The sequence below is a fragment of the Pinus tabuliformis genome, chromosome 6, assembly GCF_031772625.1.
Source record: "Pinus tabuliformis cultivar Carrire ecotype Pingquan chromosome 6, CPIR1, whole genome shotgun sequence".
NCBI classification, from domain to species: Eukaryota; Viridiplantae; Streptophyta; class Pinopsida; order Pinales; family Pinaceae; genus Pinus; species Pinus tabuliformis.
In genome coordinates, this window is record NC_142292.1 from 1,916,516,842 (window position 1) to 1,916,531,802 (window position 14,961).

Consider the following 14,961-nt stretch of genomic DNA (forward strand, 5'->3'; position numbering starts at 1 on the left):
TAAATGCGGCCGAAAAAGTGGTGCCAGCTCTCATAGATTCCATTTTCTCAGCCCAGCTCAAAGCAGAAGTCAGCCAGCCGACTCTCCTTAAACCAATGATGAATGCATGCAGCTTTAAAGACCAGATTCAGAAGTAGCTTAATTTAGAATGTTGTTTTTTCTTAAAAATTAGATTAGAAAAAGGACGGTCATTTGAAAACCGCATCCTAAATTTTGTAAATAAACTATTATTAGAATTAGGAAGTAGTATTTAAACCCTTCTCATGCATTTAGAGAAGGGTCCAGAAATTTGTCAAAAACTTGTCCTCAGAACATGCACTTCTGCACCCTCAGAGGAGGTTTTGATGAATGAATGGATCAAGGTTTATTAATGTTTGCATTTGATATCTGCTACTGATGTTGCACTTCTGTACTCTTGGTAGATATTAGAACAAGTAGAGATAAATCATTGTTGCTTGAAGCTTATGAGTAGGACCAGTCATAAATGGTACTTTTATCTCTTGGCCATTTCTGCTTATATTCTTAAAGTGATATACAGTTTTTAGTTGTTTATATGTTATTGCATGAATGTTTGAGTTACCATTTGGCACTTTTGTACGGTGGAGCTATTTATTTATGTTTGATATATGAATAACTTATTATGCGATATGCTGTTCACAACTGTTTTGCCTAACTTTTTATGCAAAGTGGTTCATCTTCATTGATTTCCATTCTTATGATAGCTGAATGATCTTTATTACCATTTATTATTTGAAATCTCTTTAGATCGCATAATAGAAGAGATACATCCTGGGTTAGCATAGATTAGATGTGCTTTTTTCATTAGATTACAATAGCTTAGAATTAGATTAAAGTAGCTTAGATTAGAACTCTTAGATCAGCATCATCCAACTCTGCACACACACACACCCTTGGATTGGGAAACTGGTCCCATTATCCCCAGTCAGACCCGCTATACCAAACGGATAAGGAGCTGCCAACCAAGGTCCGGACCGGGTGGGTATCCCCCTTGTTGTCGACCCGATTTTCGGGGCTTCAACAGAAGGAAATGTTGGCAATACTACATGTACTTAAGAAATGGCAACCTTACCTAATGGGAATACACTTCAAGGTAAAAACGGATCATGATAGTCTTAAATACTTTTTAGAACAAAGATTATATTTAGAAGAGTAGCAAAAATGGGTCACAAAGATGTTGGGTTATGACTTTTAAATCATCTACAAAAAAGGGAAGAAAAATGTTGTTGCAGATGCACTCTCAAGAAAGGATGAGGATGTGGAAGCATTTCTTTGTGCCATTTCTATTGTCCAACCAGATTGGATAAATGAAGCAAGGGATGAATGGAAGAATGATGAAGAAATGTGGGAACTCATTCAAAAGTTGCAGCAAGATCCTAGTACATCCAATACATTTAGCTGGAAAAATGATTCGTTATGGTACAAAGACCTCTTATACCTCTATAAGAATTCCCAACTCAAGCAAAATATTCTTCTAGAATTGCACATCTGTCCCTTAGGAGGGCATTTAAGATTTTTAAAAACTTACCACAGGGTTAAGAAGGAATTTTTTTGGGATGGCCTTAAATATGATATTCAAAAGTGTGTGGCGGAATGTTTGGTTTGCCAACAAAATAAAGTTGCATCTTCCCGATGGATGCATTATCTCATCCATTTAAAGCTAGTACAATTGCTAATGTATTTGTGGAAACAATTCAAATGCTACATGGAAACTCAAAGATTATTGTAAAAAGACAAAGATCCTATTTTCATTGGAAATTTTTGGACAAAATTATTTTCTTGTCTAGGTAGTTAGTTAGCTCATAGTTGATCTTATCATCCTCAATCTAATGGGAAAACTGAGATAGTGAAAAAATGTTTTGAAGGATATCTTCGTTGCTTTGTATCTAATAAATAGACGCAATGGGTCAAATGGTTGCCTTTGGCTGAATGGTGGTGTAACACTTCCTTCCATACTACTGCAAAAATGACCCCATTTATGGCACTTTATGGATATCATCCATCGTCCGTCACATCATATTTAAGAGAAAATTCTAAGGTTCAAGTAGTGGAAGATCACATCGAGCATCAACAAAAAATTTTCCAACTCTTAAAGGATAACTTGACTTTGGTGCATAATAGAATGAAACTACAGGCATATCAACATCGCAATGAAAGAAGTTTTGATGTAGGTGACTGGGTATTTCTATGACCACAACCATACAAACAAATGTACCTCAAGCAAGCTAAGAAAGATAATAAATTATCACCAAAGTATTATGGTCTGTAAAAGGTGTTGCAAAAGATTGGTACTATGGTATACAAATTGGAACTTCCTGCAGCTTCCCAAGCGCACCCAGTTTTCCATGTTTCATGCTTAAAGAAGGTTATAGGTGACAAGCTCCTAGTTCAAACAATATTGCAAAAACTTGATGAGGAAGGAAAATTAATATTGGAACCTGAAGCAGTCACTGAAACAAGAACTCGACAGCTATGAAATCGATTACTTTCAGAGTATCTTATCAAGTGGAAGAACTTACCCACTAAAGATTCCACATGGGAGGATGATAATTTTATGCAGAAGCATCCAAAACTACTCAAAGATTGAGGAAAACACTTTTTTAAAGGAGAGAGGCATGTTAGGTCCCTATAATACTAGTGTATTCCCTTATTATTATTGTCATTGTAGCCCCTTATTGTTATTGTTGTGCCCATGTTGTCCCTATATTGTTATTATTGTGCCCCATAGAAGCCCACTATTGTTATTGTTGTGCCCTTACATTATTATTGTTATGTGGACTTTGATTATATTGTGACCCCTTAGACTCCTATATATAGAAAGGAGGTCTTGCCATTTTTATCATCCAAGAATTTTTCATTTGTGTAATGTAAATGAGGTTTCCCCCTCAAAGAGGCTACTTTTGAAGTCGTTGATCTATCTCATTCTCCTATTTTATGAGCTGGCTGCATAACATACAAACATATGCAACATATAGAGAAACACAAACCACCTATAGCAGAAACATATCCAATCAACTCAACATGCCAACCTCTATCCAATCACACATGTGGAATCCATCTCTACTCAACCTCCAAAACAACTGCATTAGGTCTAGTCAAAAGGTATGTTGACGTCAATGCCAACTAACAAGATCATCAACCAATCATCCATCACCAAAATATCATCACACATGCATATCACTAGCAACACCTTCAACCTGTTGACATCAATTCCAACACTACAATGCCAAGAAACTCCCCCCTTGGCATTGATTTCAACCTCCATCCAAAAAGTGGCAGTGACTCAACAATCCAAAATATACCCCCCTTTGATATCAATGGAAAAGGGGCATATCAAAACTAAAATAACAATGCCAATAATTTCAGATGATAATAGCACTCCCCCTATCATTCACAACACCATGTTGATGCAACCCATGAATTATCTCTTGGAATATAAGCATGAAAACAAGGAAACCGGTTGCCAACACCACTAGTCAATGCCATGCTAACTTTGAACATTGAAAAATTCTCCCCCTAAGAATGTAATGGAGTTGCAATAAATAATCTTCCTGCTACAATAAGCCTCCTTTCTAAGTATAAGAGACTACTCCTCATGAACCATGACTCCAACTAACTTTAGGGCATGATACACAATACATTACAATACAATGGTTCATGGAGCAAGTACATAGCAGTGACAAATACATAGGACTGTCATATAAATCCTCTATCGCCTATCACCAACCACGACTCTATTGTTGGCATTATGATGCATGTGTTGTACTTGATGGAAACCCTCTCATAGAAGAACATCTCACTTACATATAACTAGATGAATCTACAGATGTGACTAAATGCATGGGATGCAGGACAACTCAAAGGAATAAGAAGATCAAGTTCTAAGTGTGACAAGTTAGCTTTGCCATCAAGTCCAAAGGGGGAGATTGTTGGCATTATGAGACAAGTGTTGTCCTTGATGGCAAATCACACAGATGACAAATCATAGTGCAGAAGGTCAGCAGCAAGGAATTGATGAGCAGAAGGTTAGCAGCAAGGAATTGATGATCAGACTACAAGTATGAAGAGAAAATACATATACGCAGGTTCATTGTGACCAAGCCGCGTATACATGCAGGTTAGACGTTACAAAGGCGCGTATGCATATACACACACTTTCATGCAAGGAAAAGCGCGTATATGTTGGAGAACTTACTTTTGGCCCGTGGTAGTTAGTCCTCGGTATTTGAACCTATGGTTTTGGACCATGGTACCTTGTCAGACGTGTTGATCCCAAGTATTGGGTCCTTGGTATTGTTTATTATGGTTTTGGACCGTGGTATTGAGTAAGGCCTCAGACTATAAAAGGAGAAGAAGATCATTAGGCAAAAGTATCGAAAAAAAAAGTCTTGAATATCTGAAGAAGTATGAGATCCAGTATGCAGGTTATGGGTTGATGATGCATTGCTTGATCTAAGCTAAGGAGGGATCTCACCGGTTGATGGAGAACAAGAACTAAGGAGAGATCGAGATCAAATGGTTTGAAATGAACTATCTTTATATGGTTGATTATGCTTATTCTAGATCTGCATACTGACGCATGTGATGTTCTATAAATGTTATGAGTATGACTAATGTCTGGTACAGCTGCAAAGTTATACGAAAATATGTTTAGATGTGTACGCGGGTTGGCCTTGGAAAAAGAGCGTATGTACGCGGGTTTTATTCATCGTAGTAGCGTATACATTTTGAAGTTTGATGTTTGAAGTTGCAGTTGGGTCTTATTGATTTTGCAGAGTTCTGTGTCTGCTCTGTGTTCTGGTGACTGTGTTGTTGACAGGGTTTTAGTGTTTCAGTGATTCAGAAATTGATGATGCTAGTAGTGATTGTTTTGAGCTCCAATGATAGTTATGGGTCTAGTATGAAAATTGGATGAAACGTGGCCTTCAGATTATAGTGTTGTGCTTCAGGAGTATCCAGTCTGAAAATGTATGAAACATGGTACCCGGAGGAGAGAAGATTGTAGGCCGGCGCCTACATACTAGTATCTTAGCTAGTACAAGAGCAAAGGGGGTTGGAGCTCCCTTCCAGGAGAGTCTGGAGAACGAGAGAAGGTTGTAGCCTTCTGTAGGTTGTAGCCTGCGTGCTGGTAAAGGACTGCACCAGTACATTGTAAAAGAAGTTTCTTAATAAAGGAAGATAGAAACGAATTGCAGCAGGTGGTTTTCACCCACATTGGGTTTCCACCTTATATCATGGTGTTCATGTGTGTTGCTTAGGTGTGTTGATATTTCTATTTTACTGCACCTGCTTACTGTTCATATGGTTAATGAAGTTCTGATACACTAACTAAAGATCAACATTTAATGGATTAACTGAATCATAAAGTATTTTGGATATACGCTAGTTGCTTTAGACACAGTTGCGTATACACGCGGTTTCCCTTGAATGAAGTAGCGTATATGTATCTAAGTATGGAAATGAAAAGTTTTATTGATCTGATAATACTGATTCACCCCCCCTCTCAGCATTATTTCCAACAATTGGTATCAAAGCAGGTCCTTTGGTAGAAGCTTGATCGCTTGAAGGAGATCCGTGGAACAATGGGAAAGAAGCTTAAGAAGAAAGCACATAAGCAGAAGAAGACATCTCAGAAGAACTATGACAGTGGGAGAATTGATTGGGGTTTAGGTGTAAGAAGCTCTTCAGATTCAGAATCAGATTCAGAATCATTTCAGAATGAAGATGAACGATCAGGTATGAATTTGCTATCCTCTGATGTTCCAGCTATCTATCCATTTGGAAAAGATGATGAAAGTGATAGCGAAACAACTGAATTTGCTCTTATGGGTGAACAAGAAAGATATCAAATAGAGGCAAAATTTAAAAGACTTTCAGATAAAATCAGAGATCAACAAGATCTATTGAACAAAAGGGAATGTGATAAAGGCCCAAGTAGAGGAAGGAAACAAGGTAAGGAAGTTATTCAAGGACAAATATCAAAAGCTGCAGGATGAAGTAACTTCACTAAGAGATGAAGTCAATGAAAGAAGCACAACCATCAAGAAACTCAGAGATAGATCCAGTTACTGTGAAAGTCTTGAAGCCACGATCCACTTGCTAAAATAAGATCTTGAAGAATCAAAGAAGCAGAATAAAGATCTACTCCAAGCTATTGAAAAACAGGTAAACGAAGTTATCAGCTTAAAATCTCAGCTGGAATGTGCCTTCAGAATTCGTCAAATGCAGCAGGATCTGAATGAAGAACAAGAAAAGGAGATTCTCAAACTAAGGCATCAATTGGAAGAAGGAAGGAAAGCTAAAGAAGAAATGAAGAAGCAATGTCTAGAAAAGGAAGAACAACTTCAAGTTGAGGAAAATATCTTGAAAGGTAAATTAGAAGAAAAGGATAAACTGTTACGATTTCAAGATAGTACTAAAGCCTTGGATGATATTCTTAGTAGTCAAAGGTCTCCTGCTATCAAGACTGGTCTTGGTTTTCATGAAACTGTTGGAGGTGAATCTAGTAAGACAAGGGACTCTAATGCAAAATCTGAAATGCTCAAAAAGGAGATGGAAGGTCAATGTCATCAACAATCAAGGAAAGAGATTCTTCAAAGAAAATATCTTACTCCTAACTATGGTCGGCCATTTACTTAGATGAATAACATTGAATGTTATGAATGTCATAATCTTGGACATGTTGCAGCTAGATGCAGAAGAAGGATGGTTCAAAATCATCACACAGAAAGATCATCACATTCCAGGTACTTCAATGGATATTGTTTTTCTTGCAATATGTTTGGTCACAAAGCTGCTGATTGTTACAAGAGGAATATGAAACATATGAGATGTTATGCATGTAACAAGCTTGGACATATAGCAAAGGAATGCAGGAACAAAGTACGGACATCACACCAAAAGGAGAAAACATCATCACACTTGAAGATATGGAATAAGAAGGAAGTACAATCAGAAAGATGTGGCACAACACAATGTACTAAGATACAGTGCAACACAGACATAACAGACTCAGAGGGAGCTGAAAGTATAAAACTTCAGTGTCCTGAATCTCATACGCAAGTTTCTTAAAGGGAAGTCGCGTATATACGTGAGTTAGAAACTGCAAAAATTGCGTATATGTCTATCTGAGGAAAAGCAGTAAGGACAAGCTCAGAAAAAGGGTCTGATATGATTCAGTCCATTATTTTCTCTATCGGTTAATAGTTACAGTCTGTTGAGGATGTGTGGAAATGTCTTGATACTTGTAAGATGTTTAGAAATGTTTTGATCCTAACTTGATGATGATGATGTCTTGATGCTTAGTGCTGATATATGCATGATTAGATCTAACAGTAAACAGATGGCACAGGTTGAGGGGGAGCATATGCCTTTAATAATGCATTGTTGGCATTATGGTTAATAGTCCTCGGTGATGATGCTTATATGGCTAAATGATATATCTTGCTATGATATGGTTATGAGTTGTCCATCTCATATGATTCTTGGAGTTACATAGTTGATGTTCAGATCAGATTTGTGGTTGATTCTCTGATGATGCATATATGGTGATTGCATGGTGATCTTCTTTACTTGGTGATGAGCCACTCATATGCTGTTGTCATCATATACATAAAGATCATACAATTATGATTGTTCTTGGCACATATATGGATGAGGATTGTTGGCTGGATACATGGATGATTATTCAAAGTTGCATTGTTGGAGACATGATGATGATGAGTTCTTACCTATATGATGATAGGTTGTTTCGTACATATGTTGATTGGGGCAGATGTTTCCAAAGTGATGACACATGGATGGTATATAAGATCATGAAAAATCTTGATGATGATGAGATGACTATGGTGTTCTTCACATATGATATAATGTGAATGATGATGAGTTGATATGCAGACATACCTTGTCACAGGACATTTACAGGTTGATCTAGAACTGGTTGTACGCGATTTTTACAAGGCATATCCGCGTATATACGCCTGTTTCTGCAGATATAGTCGCGTATATGGAGTTTTGAAGGATACCAGTAGGGGCAGACTCTGATTGAAGATAGTTTGATATGGGTCTGACAGAGACCATCTGGCATAGGTTCAGGGGAGCAGATAATCTTCTAATGATGCAGTGTTGGCATTACCTTAGAAGCTTTTGGTTCAAGTTCTCATGTAGAGGGAGAACAGAAAGAGAATATAATTGCTGGTCTAGATGCTTATGGAAAAGATCATACATTGTGTATGATAGTTGATGATGACTATCGTGGTCTTATTTAGATGTTTGGACTCATGACTCATGATGTAATAGTGTGTCTCTATCTATTGTAGTCATTTGATGAAATCTCTTCGAATCACATAATGTAATTTGTAACCCCTCTTTGCATAAGAAGGATGATGAAATATTTCAGTCATGTATTTTATGGTGTCAAGGTCATGTAACGACCTATTTTGGTTTCCCCACTATGCCTGGGATGAAGATGTAATGTTCTTGTTCGTTGGGTGATGGATGTATGTATTGAGTCTTTGGGTGATAGGAAGGTCTTTTATGATGTATAAGTCTTGGTTCTTCTTGAAGAACATCTTTTGCAGATCTTGCCTACAGTCAGGGGGAGCATGAACAACACATTTCAGCAAGAGCAGAGCTTTCAGCATGTAGCATGGACAGATTGGTACACCTTGGCATATACAAAGGGGGAGCTCATTCAGAGAGTTTAGCAGGTACTCAGGGGGAGTATGAACAGTAGAATGCTTATCTTGGAAAGAGAATATCTTGGTTCGCCCTTTGCCCTTGATGTCAAAGGGGGAGAGTGATTTGGTGTTGTTGCCATCAAGTCCAAAGGGGGAGATTGTTGGCATTATGATGCATGTGTTGTACTTGATGGCAACCCTCTCATAGAAGAACATCTCACTTACATATAACTAGATGAATCTACAGATGTGACTAAATGCATGGGATGCAGGACAACTCAAAGGAATAAGAAGATCAAGTTCTAAGTGTGACAAGTTAGCTTTGCCATCAAGTCCAAAGGGGGAGATTGTTGGCATTATGAGACAAGTGTTGTCCTTGATGGCAAATCACACAGATGACAAATCATAGTGCAGAAGGTCAGCAGCAAGGAATTGATGAGCAGAAGGTTAGCAGCAAGGAATTGATGATCAGACTACAAGTATGAAGAGAAAATACATATACGCAGGTTCATTGTGACCAAGCTACGTATACACGCGGGTTAGACGTTACAAAGGCGCGTATGCGTATACACGCACTTTCATGCAAGGAAAAGTGTGTATATGTTGGAGAACTTACTTTTGGTCCATGGTTGTTAGTCCTCGGTATTTGAACCTATGGTTTTGGACCATGGTACCTCGTCAGACGTGTTGATCCCAAGTATTGGGTCCTTGGTATTGTTTATTATGGTTTTGGACCGTGGTATTGAGTAAGGCCTAAGACTATAAAAGGAGAAGAAGATCATTAGGCAAAAGTATCGAAAAAAAAGTCTTGAATATCTGAAGAAGTATGAGATCCAGTATGCAGGTTATGGGTTGATGATGCATTGCTTGATCTAAGCTAAGGAGGGATCTCACTGGTTGATGGAGAACAAGAACTAAGGAGAGATCGGGATCAAATGGTTTGAAATGAACTATCTTTATATGGTTGATTATGCTTATTCTAGATCTGCATACTGATGCATGTGATGTTCTATAAATTTTATGAGTATGACTGATGTCTGGTACAGCTGCAAAGTTATAAGAAAATATGTTTAGATCTGTACGTGGGTTGGCCTTGGAAAAAGAGCGTATGTACGTGGGTTTGATTCATCGTAGTAGCGTATACATTTTGAAGTTTGATGTTTGAAGTTGCAGTTGGGTCTGATTGATTTTGCAGAGTTCTGTGTCTGCTCTGTGTTCTGGTGACTGTGTTGTTGACAGGGTTTTAGTGTTTCAGTGATTCAGAAATTGATGATGCTAGTAGTGATTGTTTTGAGCTCCAATGATAGTTATGGGTCTAGTATGAAAATTGGATGAAACGTGGCCTTCAAATTATAGTGTTGTGCTTCAGGAGTATCCAGTCTGAAAATGTATGAAACGTGGTACCCGGAGGAGAGAAGATTGTAGGCCGGCGCCTACGTACTAGTATCTTAGCTAGTACAAGAGCAAAGGGGGTTGGAGCTCCCTTCCAGGAGAGTCTGGAGAACGAGAGAAGGTTGTAGCCTTCTGCAGGTTGTAGCCTGCGTGCTGGTAAAGGATTGCACCAGTACATTGTAAAAGAAGTTTCTTAATAAAGGAAGATAGAAACGAATTGCAGTAGGTGGTTTTCACCCACATTGGGTTTCCACCTTATATCATGGTGTTCATGTGTGTTGCTTATGTGTGTTGATATTTCTGTTTTACTGCACCTGCTTACAATTCATATGGTTAATGAAGTTCTGATACACTAACTAAAGATCAACATTTAATGGATTAACTGAATCATAAAGTATTTTGGATATACGCTAGTTGCTTTAGACACATTTGTGTATACACACGGTTTCCCTTGAATGAAGTAGCGTATATGTATCTAAGTATGGAAATGAAAAGTTTTATTGATCTGATAATACTGATTCACCCCCCCTCTCAGTATTATTTCCAACATCTATGGACCCAAATTTACATCATGCACCCAATAAAGTGGGGCTACATCAAATATATACATCATGAAATATGACTTGGACTCCATTGACCCATACATAGTAAATGACAAGATGTTCTAGACACCATGTGTCACTCCATGAGAAATGTGCCCAAAAGATGAGACAATGATATTACATGGATTTTACACCCACACACAATGGTTCTCTCATCAATACATGCCCAATACATAAAATAACATGAGTACATGGAATTAATGAGCATGAACATATGTTGCATGTGATAGCAACAATGAAATACATACATGGCATCCACATCAAACCATATGACCTCCATGAGAAATAATATGATCTTGAAATGTGTAGCAACATCATAGAAGAACTAACAATATCATGTGCTAGTATATGGCCACTCAACACCTTGGCCATCACCATCCCATCAATGAACATCCTTCATTGAAATCATAGAAACCACTAACAACCACCACCATACTCTACATGTGCATCAACAAGAGAATCAACTAATAAAAACAACATAGGAATATGTCATCAAACCCACATCATGAGCAACATCATGCTCTCCCTCCTCATGAGAGAAAAACCAAGCAGTAACATCCATCATATCAAAGCATCATAAGTAGCAACAAATACATAACCTCATCATAGATGAGTCATATATCATCATTAATGCATAAGCTGCAAAACGCTGAGTAGAAAAATGTATACTTCCATATATGGGCAGTGACATATATGCCATCATCTCTCATCCATCCAAATACATATAACAACATGCATAAAAATGTCATTAGCAACAACTATTATCATTCTGTTGTAGCGGCTACAACCACCCTCCAAAATTTTGGCCTGCACCCAATTTCGGAGCCTCCCTTGAGAGTTTCACTTGATGACTACACACCCCTAGGTTCACTCCGTGAGCCCATGTAAGTCTTTGCATCCGCCTTGCTTGTGCATTTCATTCAAGTTTCTGCATGTTGGTGTCTAAGTCATGCTTGTGACCATGTTTTGGTTATGCTCAAAGTCTTCACTTCGTGTGTACTTATTGTGTCCGATATAAAAGCATCTGTCGCACTCACACACTAAGTCACATTCACTGTCGTACAAGCACCGTCATGGACTCGGTCAGTCATGTTGAACATGTGTGTCTAGATGGTTTGATTTGTCTCGTTGTCGAGTCATGTGAGTGTGTGTTTGCATGATCACATATGAATCTTTCGCTTGTGCACACACTTAGTCATTTTGTTGAACATTTTGATGACCGAACTCCCCTCTGATAGTTGGACCATCACTCCACCATCAACTCGATCAATTGTCAACCAGAACAATGCAGAAGCACCAAGAAATTCTTTTCAAACTGCACTGCACGCAAGCAATCCAATCAACTTTCATGTTGACCTCTCGGACAATCGGACCCGACAGTCACCCCGGGACTGACTCCCCTCAAAAATTGCGCAGAGGCCACTGACCTTACTCGCTTAGCTGAATGAGGAAATTGTGCAGACAGGCTGGACATACACCAAGTTCCGGTCCATGTCTCCCTCATAAAATTGCGCAGTTTTCCCAATCAGTCATCCCAACAGTTGACTGGATATTCATCGAAGAAATTACACAATTTTCATGAGCAGGCCTTCTATTGCCCAGTAGTTTGCTTAGCTCAGAAATTGTGTAGAGATGATAAGCAAGCCAGCCTCCTAGCCTTAGTGCACTCCTCCTTGCTAGTAGCTCCTAGTAGTAGACTTCCAATTCCTCCCAGGAATTGCGCAGTTTCTGCTGCCAGTGACCAAGTAGCCAACTACCAGTTACCTCTAGGAATTACATAGTTTTGGCTATTAGTGACCTCACATCCAACTTCTAGTTCCCTCTGGGAATTGTGTAGTTTTGGCTGCCAGGATCCCCGGAAATTCCTCCCAAAAACTGCGCAATCTCTGCCTGTTGACCCTCCTTGCAGCCCAACCCATTCCTCCAGAAAATTGTGCAAATTTGGCCTTCCATCCCCTGTTGCCCGCTTGTTTTAGAAACTACATAGATCCTACCTACCTTTCCTTCCTGCAACCCGGACTGTCCCTCCCAAAATTTGTGCAATTTTTCCTTCCAGCCGAGCCAGAACTCGTAGACAGTCACTATCGACTTGGATTTCCCATCTCTGCCACTCAGTGACTCTTGCACAGTTTTTATCAACAGTTCCCAAAGCCATCATCCCGCTTCACAACCTTGCTACCTCTATTGGTCACCTGCATCCAAAATGATCATGTGTTATGGTAGACTAGGGGATTTTGGATTTGATGTCATCTCGTCATGAGTGAATGCATGTATAGGTACACCAGCAAACATGGTGTGACGATGAATGGGACGAACGAAGGGAGCACATGCAGAAGGATAGGTTCACCAAAAGATGAAATAATGATGCATACGGAGAGATGTGGTCATGAATGGGCGAACATGGACCTTCGCAAACAAATGAGCCTGTCAAGCCTGGCAACACGCAAGTAAGGAACAACATGCCAAATATTCATGAAGCAAACCAAAGACCATCGAAGACTCCGCGCACTTCACCATGCGGAGGTGAAGCTGTGATACACCAGGAAGACATCCATCACCCAACAACACTGTAGCTCAACATACACTCCAGCAACAGCACGAATGTACCAGCACTATCATGTCGAGTCATGTAATGAGTCATGTTGCCCACATCTCTACTATGGGCTATGTTGTTAATCAATGTAATGTAACATGGAAGTCCAAGAGACCCACTTGTTATACAAAGAGTCATGTAAAGTTGAAAAGTCATGGAGTTCAAATAGTCATGAGGGTAGTCGAACAACCGCAAGGGTCAGTTTTACCCTTGGCTATAAATACCCCCCTCATTTGTACATGAAATGACTTTTCACCTCATCTCCTCTCACATAGCTAAGAGAGTTTGTAATCTTTTATTTGAGGAGTAAGTAGTGGCTCCAACACCCCACACTCAAGGTTAGTGATGTATGCTGTAACAATGTGTCTTGGAACTTTCGCTTAATTCAGAAGCCTGCTAACAGGCCAAAACATTTTCACACATGTATTGTAATTGTTGTAAGACTAATCTTTAACACTTGTGATGCATGTTGCTTTAACATGTTTTCTACATCTGAACTATTTCACTTGTTGTAATAAATAATCTATTAATGGAAATGTGTTGTATATCCTGTTAACGCTGTCTCACCCGTGTAGACTACTCTCCCAGACACCAAACAGACCTTTCACATAAAATTTTCTGTAACAACTATTGCACTCGTTCGGACTCATTCGTTGAGTGCTGTACATGTTAACTTACCTCATGTGTTGTGACTGCCGCATCTGTGTGGACTGCTCCTTTGGAAGCTATGCATGTCCTGTTGTGTTGTGTGTTCCTAGCTGAGTTGGGACTTCATCCCAACCAACTTGGGATTCACTCCCATCCTCTCCCTCTACAGTGAAAGAACAATTGACACAAGTGACACTTACACTCACCAAGCATGCGAACCTCACTTCTTGAAGACAAAGCAAACCACTCTCCATTGCTGACAAGCAAGAGTTGAGGCAAATCCTTAAGATAATCGTGATCGGGCCATCATACCAGATGGAAATCCCACACAAAATGGTGTGAGGTCTAATTGGGAATTCATATCGAGGTGATCCCCTGAATGTTGGCGGGTCCACCACCATCAACATTTCTGGCGCTAGAAGGAGGGCAACCTATTGTATATGGATGAAATTTCCCTCACACTCATTCATCAACCATCTGGTCAAGGAAATAACTCGCACTCCCTCTCACCTACACGCGACTCTGCAGTTGGTTACTCCTCACCTCCCAGAATTGAACACGAGATTCCATACCATCAACTTCGCTCCGTCCATCCCATCACTCGCTAGTTCGTGAAAGAAGTAAGTTGATCCCAGATAGACAACATCTTCCATGCACATCTAGGAATCCAAAAGTCGCTCCCACAAGAGTTGTTGTATCATCGATGGAAGAAGCAGTCCTTGCCACACTTGAAGGTCTAGAAGAAGCTATTGAAGACAAAGAAGAACCTCCGATCTTCTGGCAAGGTGAACAAGACACTCTTGTGATCTTGGGATTGAACTCTGGTACAGGAGGCGGAGGGGAAGGTAGCAGAGGAGGTGGAGGTGGAGACGAACCAACAGACTCTAAGTTGGAACCATTAGACTCCGAAAGAGAGGAAGAGGATGAAGAAGAAGAAGAGATGGCTGACCCAAATATTGAATGGATGACTCAGGGACCATTGGCTCTCCAGGCCGTTCTGCATAAGATGCCAAGGCAAGCGGAGAGAATG